Here is an 18,858-nt window from a genome sequence, read left to right on the forward strand (position 1 = left end):
GAGTCTCAGGGATCTTACAGACATACCTTTCATTTCAGGGTCATCGTTTGGAGTCCCAGGATCTCTCTGATCAAAGGAGTCGGCGGAAACACTTCGCTCCCTTTTCCCCTTGCCCTTGGCACCATTTCCAGCCCCATTCTTCAGCCCCATGCTCCCACCTGGGCCAGGGAGTGCTTTAGGGGTATGGCCCCCACTCTTGGAGTCACAGGGGGATGGCTGGGATTGGCTGACTGATCCCCCCCTGTTTACCCTGATTGGAGAATTTGGAATCCAGCTGGGGGTTTCCAGATGGGGACATCACTGTAGGGGGACAGACCATCACCTCCTGCTTTGACTTAGGGCTACTAGAAGAAACAAATAACAAAAGGAGATAAGACACCAGGCACAGGAGCACCAGTTTCCTCAGTGGGTCCAGGAAACCCTAAGGACTAAATAACCAACCCATGTTGCACCTCAGCCACTTACTCATTCCCATTTCAAAGCCATCCACAGAGGACTGAACACAGTGGACTGCCAGGTCCAGGAACCCTGGTCACATGGGGACCCATCTCTAGGCCTTCTGTCAATAAAGGACAACGGTTTCTATGTACATAGGGAAGTGACTCTCACACGGAGACTAGTTTAGAGTCAACAAACATGCACCCCCAGCCTGGTGACAGACAGCTGTGAGGAGAGGCCAGCTTCCCTGCTGGGAAATGCAGACAGTCCCAGAGAGCAAGAGGGAAACCCACTGGTGCCTGGAAGCTTAGGGAGATCCTCCAGGACGTGAATCCCTCCCAAGGGTGCATTTTACCAAAACAGGGGAGACCGACCACTGCCCCAGTGGGGGAGGGAAAGGCTCCTTTCAAAATGAAACTCGAGGCTGGGGGAGGGGCAAGCAGAAAAAATCAAAGTGATAGAGTGCCAGGGATCCCAGCAGCCTGTAGCAGGGCCCCGGAGATCCAGGCCAACTGATTCGCGTGGCCTGCCCTGCGGCTACAGAAGGCGTGGCGCCTCAGTGAAGCCATTAATTAGCAAGCAGGGAGGTTAGGGAAGGCCATTAGGTGGAATCCCACCAGCCAAGCCCACACGGACCCTTGGGCCGAGCACGGGATCTCAGAAGGGGAAGGAAGCGGTACAGTCCCATCCCCCACAGCGGACACTCCACCGAGGCAGTCAGTGGCCACCATCCGGCAAAGCTGAAGGATACACCGCCACTCTCCTTCAGAGTGCAACATCAAAACAGCGGACACTCCATCCAGGCAGTCAGCGGCCACCATCTGGGAAAGCTGAAGAATACACCGCCACTCTCCAACAGCTTGCAACATCAAAACAGCCAGCAGCAGGACCCCGGAGATCCAGGCCAACTGATTCGCGCGGCCTGCCCCGCAGCTACAGAAGGCGTGGCGCCTCAGAGAAGCCATTAATTAGCAAGCAGGGAGGTTAGGGACTGCCATTAGGTGGAATCCCGCCAGCCAAGCTCACCGCCCACGCCCGGAACAGGCCCAGCGACCTGCATTGTAGTCACGACACCCCAATTGGAATAGGGACAGAGCAGAGCCGCCTTCCACTCCCGGAACAGGCCCAGAGAGCCGCCAGCGTGGTAGACACGTCACCCCAATTGGAGTAGGGGTACAGCCGCCGCCCGCACCTGCAAGGGAGACTCTTCAAGTATACAAGAGCAACATAAATAAATAGGGGTTAATTTCAAAACACAACAGTTGCACCAAGCAGAAAGAAACGCGAGCAGTATGAAAAGACAAGGAAAGAAAGGACCACAAGCAATGCAGGTCAACTCAACTTTAGAAGAGGTAATAGCTGCAACAGATGGAATATCAGATAAAGAGTTCAGGATATATATGCTTCAGATGATCTGGAGTCTCAAGGAAGACATGAGACAGCAAAATCAGACAATGAAAGATCACATTGACAAACAAATCCAGGAAGTAAAAGATCAATTTCACAGGGAGATAGAGGTAATAAAATACAAACAAATTGAAATTCTAGAAATGCAGGAAACAATAAACCAACTTAAAAACTCAATTGAGAATACTACCAGCAGAGTAGATCACTTAGAAGAGAGAACATCAGACAATGAAGACAAAGTATTTCAACTGGAAAAGAACATAGACAGCTCAGCAAGTCTGCTAAGAAACCATGAGCAGAACATCCAAGAATTATGGGACAATATCAAAAGACCAAATTTAAGAGTCATTGGGATACAGGAAGGCACAGAGCTCCATTCCAAAGGAATAAACAGTCTATTCAGTGAAATAATACGAGAAAACTTCCCAGAATTGAAGATTGAGACAGAATCCCAAATCCTAGAAGCCTACAGGACGCCGAATGTGCAAAATCATAAGAGATCCACACCTAGACACATTATAATGAAGATGTCCAACATACAGAATAAGGAGAGAATTTTAAAAGCTGCAAGAGAAAGAAAGCAGATTACATTTAGGGGTAAACCAATCAGGATAACAGCTGATCTCTCAACACAGACTCTGAAAGCTAGAAGATCCTGGAATAACATATTTCAAACACTGAAAGACAATGGGCTCCAACCAAGAATCGTGAATCCGGCGAAATTAAGCTTCAGGTTAGAAGATGAAATTAAAACCTTCCACAATAAACAAAAGTTAAAAGAATTCGCAGCTAGAAAACCTTCTCTTCAAAAAATCCTTGGCAAAACATTACAGGAAGAGGAAATGGAAAATAACATTGAAAACCAACAATGGGAGGTAGGACAGTAAAGGGGGGAAAGTAGTCAAAGAGGATAACAAATCAGGTTTAGTAACATCAATAAACAAATATGGATAGAAGAACAAACCATATCTCAATAATAACCCTAAATGTTAATGGCTTAAACTCACCAATTAAGAGACACAGGCTAGTAGAATGGATCACAAAACAAGACCCAACAATATGCTGTCTACAGGAGACGCATTTGATAGGAAAAGATATACATAGACTGAAGGTGAAAGGTTGGGAAAAATCATATCACTCATATGGACCGCGGAAACAAGCAGGAGTGTCCATACTCATATCTAATAAAATAGATTTCAAGCCAAAGCTAATCAAAAGGGATATAGAAGGACACTTCATACTGCTCAAGGGAACCATACACCAACAAGACATAACAATCATAAATATATATGCCCCAAATAATGGTTCAGCTGTGTTCATCAAGCAAACTCTTCTCAAGTTCAAGAGTCTAATAGACCAACATACAATAATCATGGGAGACTTCAACACACCTCTCTCACCACTGGACAGATCTTCCAAACAAAAGTTAAATAAGGAAACTATAGAACTCAAAAACACAATTAACAACCTAGACTTAATTGACATATATAGACTATACCACCCAACATCAAGTAGCTACACTTTTTTCTCAGCAGCACATGGAACCTTCTCAAAAATAGACCATATACTATGTCACAGGGCAACTCTTAGACAATACAAAGGGGTAGAGATAATACCATGCATCTTATCTGATCATAATGGAATGAAACTGAAAATCAATGATAAAAGAAGAAAGGAAAAAGCAAGCATCACCTGGAGAATGAACAATAGGTTGCTGAGTGATCAATGGGTTTTAGAAGACATCAAGGAGGAAATTAAAAAATTCCTAGAGTTAAATGAAAACACAGACACAACATATCGGAATCTATGGGACACATTGAAAGCAGTTCTAAGAGGAAAATTCATTGCTTGGAGTTCATTCCTCAAAAAAAGAAAAAACCAACAAATAAATGATCTCATACTTCATCTCAAAATCCTAGAAAAAGAAGAGCAAAACAACAGCAAAAGAAGTAGAAGGCAAGAAATAATTAAAATCAGAGCTGAAATTAATGAAATTGAAACAAAAGAAACAATTGAAAAAATTGACAAAACTAAAAGCTGGTTCTTTGAAAAAATAAATAAAATTGACAGACCCTTAGCCATTCTAACGAAGAGAAGAAGAGAGAGAACCCAAATTACTAGCATACGGGATGAAAAAGGCAATATCACAACAGACACTTCAGAAATACAGAAGATAATCAGAAATTACTTTGAATCCTTATACTCCAATAAAATAGAAGATAGTGAAGGCATAGATAAATTCCTTGAGTCCTATGATCTGCCCAGATTGAGCCAGGAGGATATAGACAACCTAAACAGACCAATAACAATAGAGGAAATAGAAGAAACCATCAAAAGACTACCAACTAAGAAAAGCCCAGGACCGGATGGGTATACAGCAGAGTTTTACAAAACCTTTAAAGAGGAACTAACACCAATACTTTTCAAGCTATTTCAGGAAATAGAAAAAGAGGGAGAACTTCCAAATTCATTCTACGAGGCCAACATCACCCTGATTCCGAAACCAGACAAAGACACATCAAAGAAGGAAAACTACAGACCAATATCTCTAATGAACCTTGACGCAAAAATCCTCAATAAAATTCTGGCGAATCGGATTCAAATACATATCAAAAAAATTATACATTATGATCAAGTAGGATTCATCCCTGGGATGCAAGGCTGGTTTAATATACGGAAATCAATAAATGTTATTCACCACATCAATAGACTTAAAAATAAGAAACATATGATCATCTCAATAGATGCAGAAAAAGCATTCGACAAAGTACAGCATCCCTTTATGTTCAAAACGCTAGAAAAATTAGGGATAACAGGATCATACCTCAACATTGTAAAAGCAATCTATGATAAGCCACAGGCCAGCATCATTCTGAATCGAGAAAAATTGAAGGCATTCCCTCTAAGATCTGGTACAAGACAGGGATGCCCTCTCTCACCACTTCTGTTCAACATAGTCCTCGAAACACTGGCCAGAGCAATTAGACAGTCAAAAGAAATTAAAGGCATAAAAATAGGAAAAGAAGAACTTAAATTATCACTATATGCAGATGATATGATTCTATACCTAGCAGACCCAAAAGGGTCTACAAAGAAGCTATTAGAGCTAATAAATGAATTCAGCAAAGTGGCAGGATATAAGATCAACACGCATAAATCAAAGGCATTCCTGTATATCAGCGACAAATCCTCTGAAACGGAAATGAGGACAACTACTCCATTCACAATATCCCTCAAAAAAATAAAATATTTGGGAATCAACCTAACAAAAGAGGTGAAAGATTTATACAATGAAAATTACAGAACCCTAAAGAAAGACATAGAAGAAGACCTTAGAAGATGGAAAAACATACCCTGCTCATGGATAGGCAGAACTAACATCATCAAAATGGCGATATTACCAAAAGTTCTCTATAAGTTCAATGCAATGCCAATCAAAATCCCAACAGCATATCTTGTAGAAATAGATAAAAGAATCATGAAATTCATATGGAATAATAAAAGACCCAGAATAGCAAAAACAATACTAAGCAGGAAGTGTGAATCAGGCGGTATAGCGATACCAGACTTCAAACTATACTACAGAGCAATAGTAACAAAAACAGCATGGTACTGGTACCAAAACAGGCGGGTGGACCAATGGTACAGAATAGAGGACACAGTAACCAATCCACAAAACTACAACTATCTTATATTTGATAAAGGGGCTAAAAGCATGCAATGGAGGAAGGATAGCATATTCAACAAATGGTGCTGGGAAAACTGGAAATCCATTTGCACCAAAATGAATGTGAATCCCTATCTCTCGCCGTGCACAAAAGTTAAATCAAAATGGATCAAGGAGCTTGATATTAAATCAGAGACACGGCATCTGATAGAAGAAAAAGTTGGTTATGATCTACACGCTGTGGGATCGGGCTCCAAATTCCTCAATAGGACACCCATAGCGCTAGAGTTAACAAATAGAATCAACAAATGGGACTTACTCAAACTAAAAAGTTTTTTCTCAGCAAAAGAAACAATAAGAGAGATAAACAGGGAGCCTACATCCTGGGAACAAATCTTTACTCCACACACTTCAGATAGAGCCCTAATAACCAGAATATACAAAGAACTCAAAAAATTAGACAATAAGATAACAAATAACCCAATCAATAAATGGGCCAAGGACCTGAACAGACACTTCTCAGAGGAGGACATACAATCAATCAACAAGTACATGAAAAAATGCTCACCATCGCTAGCAGTCAGAGAAATGCAAATCAAAACTACCCTAAGATACCATCTCACTCCAGTAAGACTGGCAGCCATTAGGAAGTCAAACAACAATAAGTGCTGGAGAGGATGCGGGGAAAAGGGCACTCTTGTTCATTGCTGGTGGGACTGCAAATTGGTGCAGCCAATTTGGAAAGCAGTATGGAGATTTCTCGGAAAGCTGGGAATGGAACCACCATTTGACCCAGCTATTCCCCTTCTCGGTCTATTCCCTAAAGCCCTAACAAGAGCATGCTACAGGGACACTGCTACATCGATGTTCATAGCAGCTCAATTCACGATAGGAAGACTGTGGAACCAGCCTAGATGCCCTTCAATAGATGAATGGATAAAAAAAAATGTGGCATTTATACACTATGGAGTATTACTCTGCATTAAAAATGACAAAATCATAGAATTTGGAGGGAAATGGATGGCATTAGAGCAGATTATGCTAAGTGAAGCTAGTCAATCTTTAAAAAACAAATACCAAATGACTCCTTTGATATAAGGGGTGTAAACAAGGACAGGGTAGGGACGAAGAGCTTGAGAAGAATATTTACAGTAAACAGGGATGAGAGGTGGGAGGGAAAGGGAGTGAGAAGGGAAATTGCATGGAAATGGAAGGCGATCCTCAGGGTGATACAAAATGTCATATAAGAGGAAAGGAGGGGTAAGACAAGAGAATACAAATGGAAGAAATGATTTACAGTAGAAGGGGTAGAGAGAGAAAAGGGGAGGGAAGGGAAGGGGAGGGGAGGGGAGGGGAGGGGAGGGGAGGGGAGGGGGATAGTAGACAATAGGACAGACAGCAGAATACATCAGACACTAGAAAGGCAATATGTCAATCAATGGAAGGGTAACTGATGTGATACAGCAATTTGTATACGGGGTAAAAGCGGGAGTTCATAATCCACTTGAATCAAACCGTGTAATATGATGTATTAAGAACTATGTAATGTTATGAACGACCAATTAAAAAAAAAAAAAAAATGAAACTCGAGAACTGGGTAGCAGAGGGAAAGCTGGCATGGGACTGGGGTGACCTCAGGCCCTCACCTTGCCAAGGTTAGCAGACTGTCCTGTTGGTCTTTGTATGCGAGTTTTGGCAAGGTATGCAGTGGTAAAGAGGAGCGGTCCGAGAACGATGAGTAAAGAATACTACAGGGAAACTACATAAGCTTTGTTATTAGCTCAGTGACTCTTCTGTTCCTATTTACTACTCCATTTCCCTTCCTTTCCCATTTGGTGTCATCTGTTTCTAACCCAACACACAGTAAGTGTCTGTGGTGCACCAGGAATCCCCAAGGGGCTATGGGGAGTGGCCCTTGCCCTCACCTCTGTGCGTTTCCTGATGGAGAGTTCCTCACGTTAGGGTTACTGGAATGCATTGATTGAAATCCTGAGTCACAAACAGGGACGGGCTCACCGAGTTCCTCTCGGGCTATCGCAGAAGCAGCTGCTGGGAGCAGCAGCAGTGGCCCACTGTTTGCTTGGTGTGTACCTTAGCACTGACCACCTGTACACCTTTTTCCTCTTTGTTTTTCTCGGCTGGGGAAGTGGGTCCTTTCTCCTTGCAGCTCCCGCATTCTCTGGGTGTGTGCCTCCTGCTGCCAAAGGAAAATCTCGCATCTCCAGGGCACTCTACAAGAAAAGAACACCCCAAAATGGTGAGACATAACATAACACAGAAACATAAAACCACATCACAACAGGATCAAGAGGAAAGCACCAGCCAACAAAGAGCCAGTGAGATCATCCCTCAGCTTCCTGCAGAGTTAAAGAAAAGGGCGACACTCCTATCCTGGCCACGGGCTCTGGTGCTGAAGTAGCTGAAGAGTGACTAAGACCTTATCCCAGCACACAACCTCCCACCCAAGCAGCAAGATCCAGGCATCTGTAAGCAGAGGAGAAATGCAGTTTAGTCGTTAGCCACTTAGTCTCCTTCACATTTCTCTGCTTCTGAATACAAAATCCTCAAAAACATTTTATTCTTTTTTTCTTCTAAAACAATGCTTTGAAACCACTGGGAAGTGCAGATTCAGTGACTCTCTGCTATTTTAGCTCTGGTGTCAAAACAATGGCATCAAAATGTAACAAACCCACCCCAATTTCAAACCAGGAATCCAATGAATCTATGCTTATTTTCTTAGGGCCTCAAGGGCGAGGAGACATGAAAGGAGGAACTTCTGAAAACAAATATTGAGCCAATACTAAATACAATCAGTTCTGTTCCCGATTTCCATGATCTTTCTATTAAATTATGCCAAATATGTGTCTTGTGTTCTCACTGCTTAATGACAGGGACTTTAGGAATGGGTAAGCAAGGGAATGATCCATAATTCTGAAGGTAAAAGAACATCTTTGAAGGCTAATATATTTTTTGAGTCAATTTGCAAGGATAATGTGCAGCATAAAGGTCAAGTAAATATTCCCAAACCTAGCTAGAGAATAAATGAGAAAGCCCTTTATTTAGGGAAGCCCAGACTGGCTAAGGGAAAATCCAGGTATACCCTGAGTCAGTCCCTCCCCTCCCTCCCGTCCCGGTGCTGGTGTCTTACTTCAGAACACAAGACTGAAGGGGGAAGTCATTAAGTGCAGGACTAGCAGCTGAAGAATCAAAACGTGTCACAAATAGCTCAGTGTTGCAGCTTACATGTGTTTCCAGAGTTGAAAACTGGACTAATACCGGGAGGGTCAGTTATTTTCTAGGTTTTGGCAGTATGATTATTGCCAAGTGTTAAGTGTCTATTTTGTCATTTAGAAATTTTTACAGTCCCAACCACTTTACCTGGGATACAGAAGGAATTCATGGAAGTTCTGAATATACACACTTTTTAAATAGAGAAGGCAGGAAAAAGAACTAGAACAAAACATAGGGAATGTTTCTAGGCTAAACATTTTGTTTTTAATTTAAGGTTGTATTTTATCCCTATCACCTTTCAGCCTTTTTGCTTTTCCAGTTTAAACTATAAAATGGATTGTTTGTCCCATCTAACAGAGAATCATAAAGCATTCTGTAGCTTCCCATCCAACATCAGCAACCTCTGGTAGGGAGGAGCAGCAAATGCATCCACACAGACAAGGCTATTCCAAACCCTTTACCTCAGGGAAGAAAAGCAGTTACCCCTGTACAGGGCCCGTAGCTCCTGGTCCCTCCCGTCTGTGTCACACACTGACCTCCCCGTGTGCGTATTTTACCCCTGTGTGAAGGCTGTGTCTCTGAAGACAACCCCTGTTTCAACGTCTTTGGTTTTTCTATAACACTCAGCACAACACACTAAGAGAGTTGGGTCTTCTGTGACTTACTTGGCTTCTCACTGAATGGAAACACCCAGCATTTGTAACAATCTCTTTCCAAAGAAATACAAAACATATTACAAATATCAAATCTCTATTAATCTGCCATGAATTTATGATGAGCTGGTAGCACAGACTCTTTCTAGTAATAATCCTGTGACCATAAAACACTTTTATTTTCAAAGTACTTCTACATATAGTTCCTTATTCTCTTATCACCCCAAGCTCTAGGCCTTCTGATAGTAAGAACAAATGAGCAAAATTCTCATCTTTTTGTGGGGGATGGCAGGGGGTGCCAGGAACTGAACCTAGGGACACTAAACCACTGAGCCACATCTCCAACCCTTTTTACATTTATTTTGAGACAGGGTCTCACTAAGTTGCTTAGGGGGCCTCACTAAATTGCTGAGGCTGACTTTGAACTTGTGATCCTCCTGCCTCAACCTCCCGAGTGATGGGACTACAGGCGTGCACCATGACGCCCAGCTCATCTAGATTTTGCCAGGGATCCTGATCCCTTCCTTCTTGAAACTGACCTCATTTGGTTTCCCTAATACCATGTTTCCTAGTTTTCTCCTAGCGCTCCAGTCACTCTACACCTGCTTCCCTTGAGGCCTCTTCTCCATTCAGGCTCTAAAGCCCAAGCTCCTCAGGACTCGACTCTGGGCCCTCTTCTGTGCTCATCCTGGAGTTCTCTCCATGCCGACAGCTCCCAGATCCCCACGAGGCTCAGCCTCTGTCGGCAGACTGCACCCACCCCTACACTTCACACTTCCCCAGACAGGTCCAACCCGACAGGATCAAACATGAGTTCTTATCTCTGTGTAGTCTTCCTCCTTCAGTTTCCCACACTTTAATAAATGTCTCCTTTATCCACTCAGTTGCTCATGTCAGAAATTTGGTAGTCATTCTTGACACTTGTCTGCTAACCCCCACGTCAAGTTTGGACATTTTTGTTTAAAGAATGAAGTCTCAGCTTGTTTCTTCTTCAGAGAAGGAAAGTTCCTTAAAACCAGGAATCTACACGGGATTCTGCATTACATTCTTCTCACAGCATCCTGCATTTTCCATGTTTATAATTACATGTGTAATTATGTGATCATCTGTGTAACATTCATCTCTAACAGCACACCAGAAGCTCCATGAAGGTGGGGACGAAGACCAACTTGCTCATCCCTGTATTCCCAGAACTTACTACAATGCCATGAAAAATATTGGTTTTTATCCACAAAGAAAATGATATCAACATGGAGAAGAAATATCTGCATTCTCACACTCACTATAGCATTTACAATAGCCACGATGTGGAATCAACTCAAGTATCTGTCAGCAGATGAACAGTTAAAGAAAGTGCGTTACATTCATGCACACCCTCTGGAATACTATTTGACCTTAAAAAAAGATGGAAATCCTGTCATTTACAACATAGATGAAACTAGAGAACATTAAGTGAAATAAGCCAAGCACAGAAAGACAAATATTGCATGATCTCACACACAGAACTGAAAAAGGTTGAACTCAAAGAAGTAAATAGTAGGATGGTGCTTACTAAGGGACAGGAGGTGAAGAGGGGAGTTGGGTGATACAGAGGGGAAAAGGTCCGTGAAGCAAAGCCCAAACTTCCTGAAGACCACCTTTCAAAGCCAGGCCTGTGCCCCAGCGCTCTCTCCACCAGTGTACTCACCGAAACCCCCCAGGTCACAACACTGCAGTGCTCATCCTGGAGGTGGGGAGTCCGGAACCCCTTTCTTAAAGGTGATCTCACCTGGAAGACGGTAAGTAGTGGAAAAAAATTCCTAAATAAATTTTGAAAAATAAACCACATCAATTTGTCACTTAATAGCTTAAGAGAAAAACAGGTTTCCCACTTATTCTAAAATATTAATTGACAAGAAAATTGTCATCTCCATGTAAACAGAACCTACTCCCAATTATGAAAGGGTAGATATACAATCTGCAGATAATCCAAGACCCTGTAGCTTCTCCTCCTTCCCAACTGCGTATTTCACTGTCAGACACTAGAGAAATACTGGGTGAAATCAAAATTTATTTTTCTACTTTTGAAGTTTCTGGGCATTTGGTCGGGGTACTTTTGCTTCTGCCTATTTCTTGTGAGTATAGAGAATTGAGCACTGACTGTAAAGGTGAAAAGACAAAATTCCAGACGTGCTTTTGAATTGACAAAGTGAAGACCATTCGTGGTTCCTCCCTCCTCTCAACTGTATCTCTACAGGGCAAGCATCCAGCAAGAAAATGTATTTTCATATATTTTGGAAGGAACTTAGGGCTGAGCAACCTGGCCATGTGATCTCCTTTTATTCAACCCCTACTATGTGCAAAATGCTTAAGATTAAGCCAGCAGAACAAATACTGGTCAAGGAGAACTATTTTCAATATTAGTCCTCATATACTAGAGTTCTGACACTAAGCCCCCCGCCTTTGCCCAGAATTTATAGTTTTGAAATTGCAAGGAAAAACAGTTCCAGACTGTGTTACGGCCAAATTATTCAGAATTTTTAAAAGGAGACTCTATAGGTTGCTGTAAAGTTTTAGGTAAATTCACAAATAAATTTGACCAAGCTCAGAATCACCTCTAAAATTCCAATTTCAGCTCTGACAATGAAGCTTTCCTACTTTCCTATTCTAAGTTTATTAGAACTATGTCATGTTTAACAAATTTCATTTCTATGCTATGACCACTACTCCATAAAAGGCATAGTATCAAACTTAGAATGTGCAACTACAAGGCCTCAGGATTCCATTCTGAACTCATTCTTGACTTGTGGCATGCCAACTAATAAAAGGCTTCTTCTCAGCAAAAGTACGCAATAGGAAAAACCAATCTTTCCCCACCAGCAGGAAGACTGCGGAGGAAAGTAAACTCTACATAGGGTATGTCTAGACCTTGGTCCACATAAAATATCAATGTATGTATGAGGTAAAATGTATCTATTGACCTTCAATAACTAGCAAACATTCAAAGAAAGAAAAATTCATATTAAACTGAAGAATCTCGACAACATTCAAGCACTTAAAAATGAATTTCAACTACTTGATTTGAATCATTTAGAATAATAGCTACCCAAGGTAGTATTTAGAATAAATTTCCCTTCTCTGTGAAATTCTTCTAGATTGCCAACTGTCCCCCATATGTCCTCTATGGCCACATAGCATTGTATTAACACTATTATAACACCTATAAAACTGTGGCACTGTTATATGTAGACAGGGGACTCCCTGAGGACCATGTCTTTCATCACCTCAGCACCTGACACCCAGGAGAAACTCAATAAAAGCGGGTTGACACCTGCATCATAATCCCATCATAATGGGATTGAGCACTGCCACCTTCACCTTGCATTTCTAGGAACCAAAGGTGACGGGGCAAATGCCTGTTCAACCCCCTACCACCTGTCTTACTCCTCAGTCTCCTGAAGTGACTTACACTCAGTCCCTGCTCACAGAAAAGTATAAGGTAACTGCACTTGCAGTTTTGACTTGCATTTATTTGATGACTTTTACCTTAGGAACTGCTAGAATAATGAACCAATACAATTTTAGCTTAGAAACAACCCTATGGATACAAAAACAAAAACCCCCCAAAATGCAGACCGAATCCCAGAAGTTATGGGCTTATTATCAAGTTCTTTACCTTTCAAGGTGTCCAATTTGCTCTCTTCTTCTACATCAGGACACAAGAGCTTTCTGAGAATGATCTCTGCCACCCAAACAGAAGGAAATTTTTAAATCAAAGTGGAAGGACACTAGCTAGTCCCACATTCAGTCCTACAAGGACAAGATGAAAGTTAAAGTTTATACCCAAGTTCATACTGATTCCAAAGAAAACCACCCATTCCACAATTTTCTGTGGTCAAAGCAATATCTGGAAAAGGCAATAAAAAAAGCACGCTGGTCAAAAATGGGAAAGGAAGGCAAAACCCACTAGAACTCAGAATACAAGTTGGAGATACATACCCTGCAGCCCACATCTAGCCCACTGAGGAACAGTTATGATTAACAGGTAACTGAGAGCTTATAGAGCAAAATTCACCAGACACAAAAATTTCACATGAATTATTGTTTTTAACTTTTTCCACAGTCAAGAATAGCCACCATAGGCTGTAAAATGGACTTTTATTTCATATGTCCCTGTTTTTCAAGTGGTAGAGATACTGAAAGATATCACAAAGCCTAAAAGGCAAGTGTCCATAAGAAATGATAATTTAATTTCCCCAAATTGCTTTGTCTAGGAAGAAAACAAAATCCACTGGTTTGCAGCAGGCATTCCCCAACCTGGGAATCACTGACTCCCAAGGCTTCTGTGGAGAGACTTCAGGGAGGAGGTGTGTCTATGGACCTTTTGGGAAAAATTTCTTCAACTGTGGTTATAGTTATAATAATTCATAAAAGTATTAGCAATCCTGTGACTATGTTACCAAAATAACCACAAGACATTTTCATGTCAACATTATAGTTGTTGTAAATACCCTAACATAACTTAGTATAGTCGTTGCTACTTCAAAATTATAGTATCATTAAACTGAGGCTACATTTTATTATTCAGTGTGTTAAAGAAGAACATACATCACTATACCACAATTAACATTTTGATAACTGTTTACATTTCATAAGCAATTCTATGCTCTTTATTTTGTGTATTTAAAAAATATTTTCAGAAGGGGTCCTTTGTTAAATTGCTAAAGGGGTACATGGAATATAACAGTTAAGAACCCTCAATCTAAAGCAAATAAAGTTTCTGCAGACTCAACCATCATATCCCCGAGGCCAACAGAAGCTAAGTCATCCCACCACACTATTTCATAGCTGGAGAAAAGTAAACTGCCAGGAAGCAGAGAAACACATTCAAGGCCACATGCACACAGAGTTAGCAAAGCCCAGGTGAGCACTCACAGCATCTATCTTTCCATCCTCTCTTGGTGACCTTTGCTTACATTTCTGCAATTTTCATCAGTATTCCTATTTTGCCACTAAATGGACAGAGGTAATACCTTTCAAAATTAATATAAAACCAAAGCTCAAACAGAACAAGACAGCTTGATAAGCTTGTTGCTATAATTGTTACAACAGCTGAATTTAGTGTGCTAGTGAGATGGTAATTTTGTAGAGGTGAGAAAAAGTTAAGACTACATAACCTCATTCTCAGAGGTGTTCAAAGTACTTTGGAGATAAGCATTAACTTGATATGCTGAAATGCAGTTATGTGTGATTCGAGCGGGTAGCATTACCACTTCATAGATGGGAGAATAACAAGAGATTTGTTCAAAGTCACCATAAGGCAATTGGAGAGCTAAGGATTCCACGTTCAGGCTTTAACCACTGATCCAAGCCACCAGGATCAAATATTTAGTTGATTACACGCTTGTGAAATCTCTTTTTTCTCCCACAAAACCAGAGTATTTTCTTTTGATTTACAAGAGCAGACACTTCTGAAGGCTAAGGGGGAATCTTCTCATACAATAAATTTCAATGTATACAAGTACTTTTTGCTTCTGTTAGTCATCTAAACATCCAAGTTAAGAATGGTTTGCACAAGGGCCAGTTATGTACTACTCGCCTTATAAAAAGAGAACTACATGAAGACTGTAATTTCATCTTTTAGCCAATGACCTCCATGTCTGTCTATCCTATTATCACCTTAAATTCAGTACAGTTATTACAAAAGAACATGCTAATGGTTCAATACCAAATCTCTAGGTCATAAAACTACCAAATGTCACACACACACACACACACACCCCACTCTGAACTTTTCTAAAACTTTAGATTTTCTCTTCTTATCCAACCATCAAACAATTAATGGAACCACCAGTTAACTAACAGCTCCTTTTATTTACCTCTCTAATAGTCTGGGTCTTTTTCAGCAGTAAATAAAGAGGACTGTCTTAAATTTTTATTTAGGAGCATTATGTTTATATACACAAATATTTCTTCCTTGCTAAACTTCCCAGTCACTGGGAATCAAACAATCATGTTGCACTGTCTCCACAATCACAGGTTCTAAACACAGGAAGTCTTACTATCTAACATTCTTTTGTCCCCTCCTTCCACTTTTCAACTATTTTACAACTTAGACTTTCTGTCTGCTAATTCTGATTCATCACGTTGTGCTCAGTGCACAAGAGCCCAAATCTCTGCCTCAAGAACAAACATTTAGCCGGGCATGGTGGTGGGTGCCTGTAAATCCCAGAAGCTCAGGAGGCTGAGGCAGGAGGATCTAAAGTTCAAAGCCAGCCTCAGCAACTTATTGAGGCCCTAAGCAACTTATTGAGACCGTGTCTTAAAATAAAAAATAAAAAAGGGCTGGGGATGTGACTCAGTAGTTGAGTACCCCCTGCGTTCAATTCCTGGTACAACAAACAAACAAACATTTAATTCCTTAATAAATCGAATGCTAACAAATACTTCATCACATAACACTGACCAAAAGGTGGCTTCTAAGCCCCTCATTCCTTTTCCCACGGAGCCACCTGGGTCCACCTGACACAGGTGACTGGCGTCACTGCTGGCTCACCTTGGAGACTCTAAGACTAGCTAAGGCTCTGGTCCCCTAGTCCCCTGCCCGCCCGTCTGGTAACTTCCCTGGCCCCGGGCTGCCCCTGGGGCTCGCCCCCTGACAGGCTCTTTCCTAGCTCCCCCAGCCCAGGCTCTGGGAGGGCGGGCTCAGGCCTCCTCCTGGAGGCTCGGTGGCCTCCTCAGAAGGCCCCCAGCAAGACTGTCACAGGCCTCGGCCCTCCTTGGGGACAGGATGTCCAGCCCTGCCGTGCTCTCCTGGGGACGTCTCCGTTTCGCCAGTCCCACCAACACTCACCGGTGACATCTTAACAGTCGCGGCAACTTTGGAAGGCGGCGGCCGCTCCGCTGCGGGCGCCCGGGGCGCAGCGACCTCACCTGCTGGCCCGCCCCTCGGCACCCGCCAGCCGCCCAGCCGCACGCTCCCGGGTCGCGGTTTCCCGCCTCGGCCGCAGCCGCGCTCCGCCCCGCATCCCCGGCCTCCCTGGCCCGCGGCCCGCTCCGCTCGGCGCACCCCCGCGGGCGCCCGCCCGGCCCCGGGCCGCAGCCCGACCCGCGCCCCCGACCGCCGCCCTCCCCGGGGCCACTCACCCTGAGGCGGGCGGGGGCGCGGGCGGCGGCGGGCGGGCGCGCGGCTCTCAGCCCCCCGAGGCCGGGGCCTGTGGCAGCGGTGGCGTGGAGTCTTCCCCCGGCGGAGGCGGCGCCTTCCTCCTCCCGCGGGCACACAAAGGCTCCCTTGTCCGCCGGCGCCTCCCCCTTTCCGGCTCCCCCCCCCCCGCCCGCCTGGGACCGCCTCTTCCCTCCCCTCGGCCCTCCCCCAGCCGCGCCAAGCAGCCCAAGGGAGGGCCGGCCCCGGCCTCAGACTCGGGCGCAGCCGCCCTTCCCAGGCCCAACATCCCGCCCAGCGGGGGAAGGGGCCGCCCCGCCCTGCGCCGTGCAGGGCCGCCCCCTCCGGGGAAGGTCCCCGGCGCCCCTCCAGGAGCACGCGCGATGGCACCAACCGGCCGCTCGCTCCTCCCCCCGCCCTCCCGCGCAGGCCCCGCCCCCGCCCCGCCCCCCAGCAGCCCCGCTGCCTCCACCACTCCCTCCCGCGGAGGCCCCGCCCCGGCCCCGCCCACCACCAGCTTAGTCGCCTCACTCCCTCTCAGCCCCCGAAGTTTTACTACGGACCGCCCCACCTGCACCGCCTCCTGGTTGGCCTGGACCCGCCTGCCAGGTCCCCTTCCCAGCCCCTCACCCGGCCAGAGGCGACGCCCACTCCTCACCTTAAAGTGGCAGAGCCCTCTGTCTCAACTAAAAGCGCCTCCCGCGGGCGGTGGGGTGGGCGCGCCCTCCTGGAGCCCTGGCACTGCCCGCCGCCCTGGGAGCAGCCAGAGGAGACGGGAAAGGCGACGAGGGGGAAGGGCAACGTGGAACTGGGCCATCTTTGGCCGAAACCGGTGGCGAGGTCTGGCCCGAGCTAGAGGCCGCCTCCCAGCACCTGGGGCGCGCTCCGCCCAGCCCTTTCCGGCCTCCCGTCACCTCAGGGCTGGCCCAGCGGCAGCGCGCCGCGTCCCCTCCCTGGGGCGGCCCGGGTGGCACACCCCCCCCCTCCCGCCACCCGCGCCAAAGCGGATTCTGGCCAGGGTCCTGCAGCCAGGAGCGGGGGCGGGGTGTCCTTCCCCGTCGGACCCCGCCCTGCCCCGCCCCGCACGGGACGTGCTACCTAGAGCCACACAGGGGACCTTCTGTCCAGGTCTGGGAATCACTTCCGGACCGCAGTACGCTCCCCCCAAACCTCCGGATGGAGGCTCAAAGCCAGCGGACCCCGATACTGGGCACAGTGAAGTGAGAGTGGCTGGTTAGAGGGCACTTTTTCTCAGAAGGAAAAGTGAAGGCATCACGGTTCAGCATGTTGCTGAATCAAAGCTCAGATTCAGGCGAGTTCTCTTTTATCTGCGTGGCCCTGTGGCTGCCTAGACCGATCTTGATTGCACACCTGCTGCTCTGCAGCCTCCCCCAGATACATGGCGTTCATCTCGGCTATTGGGCTTTGTGGGGTCTTGACCTCAGGTGCTTCTGCAGCTCCGTGCACTGGCCCAACAACTCTTGGAACTCAGTTAAGTGAAGTCTGCCCACGTTAGAATGTGCCCTGTTTCTCCCCCAAAAGACAGACAGGCAACCCACTAAAAGACCTAGATCAATTTTCTTCGGCTCTGGCATCTGTTACCCATGATTTTAACCGGGATACCTATTTCTGTGTCAATTTCCCTGTCTATAAACAGGAAACCTTCCTGGGGACATCCTTGTAAGGAATAGTTCTGTGGTAAAGAATCGTACAAGAGAACCCTAAATGTCAAAGCTGATTCACTGCTTTCCAAACCACTTAAAACTCCTCACTGGCCATGTAAGTTTCGATGCCATACCTCCCCCACAAAGATCCTATGGAAAATTTTAGCAAGATGTTTTCTGTTTGTCTTCTGTTGTGACTGAGGATATAAATAAAGAAACCAATAATGGTTGTAAACAGTGGAAACCTAAGAGCAAGTGAGGGATTCCAAACAGGAAATAATTAAAATGCTTTTTGGTCAAGTTTTGTCTATAGAATATGTGATGTAACATAGCTAAGAACTTCTTTAAATGTTTGGGGGTGGGGGAGCCAGGTATGGTACAGATCTAAGAGAAAGACAACCAAACCCAGAACATGCAAGACACATTTGGGATTTCCAATGTAGGTGGAAAGAAGGACTCACAGGGTGTATAGATCAGATTGTAATTTTCAGTAAAAAACACTGCCAAAATAAGCCTTAAATTGGGGTCTTCCAGACTAGATCACCTCTGCTCAGCAAGCTCACAATACTCATAACGACACAAATTAAATATTCTTAACTGTTTTTGCTAGGCATTAAAACCTCATGCAGTCTTATGTGTCAGAGTTCAAAATTATTT

General features: G+C 44.6%; 1 long non-coding RNA gene across 1 annotated transcript in view; it reads right to left on the reverse strand.

Moving 5' to 3' along the window:
- Positions 1 to 7,520: 7,520 nt before the first annotated feature.
- LOC144255770 (uncharacterized) overlaps positions 7,521 to 18,858 on the reverse strand; it is a 95,216-nt gene continuing 83,878 nt past the window's right edge. The window contains exon 2 of the long non-coding RNA XR_013343930.1: positions 7,521 to 7,743. This is a non-coding gene — a long non-coding RNA (uncharacterized LOC144255770). The remainder of the gene's footprint in view (positions 7,744 to 18,858) is intronic.

Source organism: Urocitellus parryii, chromosome 7 (assembly GCF_045843805.1).
Source record: "Urocitellus parryii isolate mUroPar1 chromosome 7, mUroPar1.hap1, whole genome shotgun sequence".
NCBI classification, from domain to species: domain Eukaryota; kingdom Metazoa; phylum Chordata; class Mammalia; order Rodentia; family Sciuridae; genus Urocitellus; species Urocitellus parryii.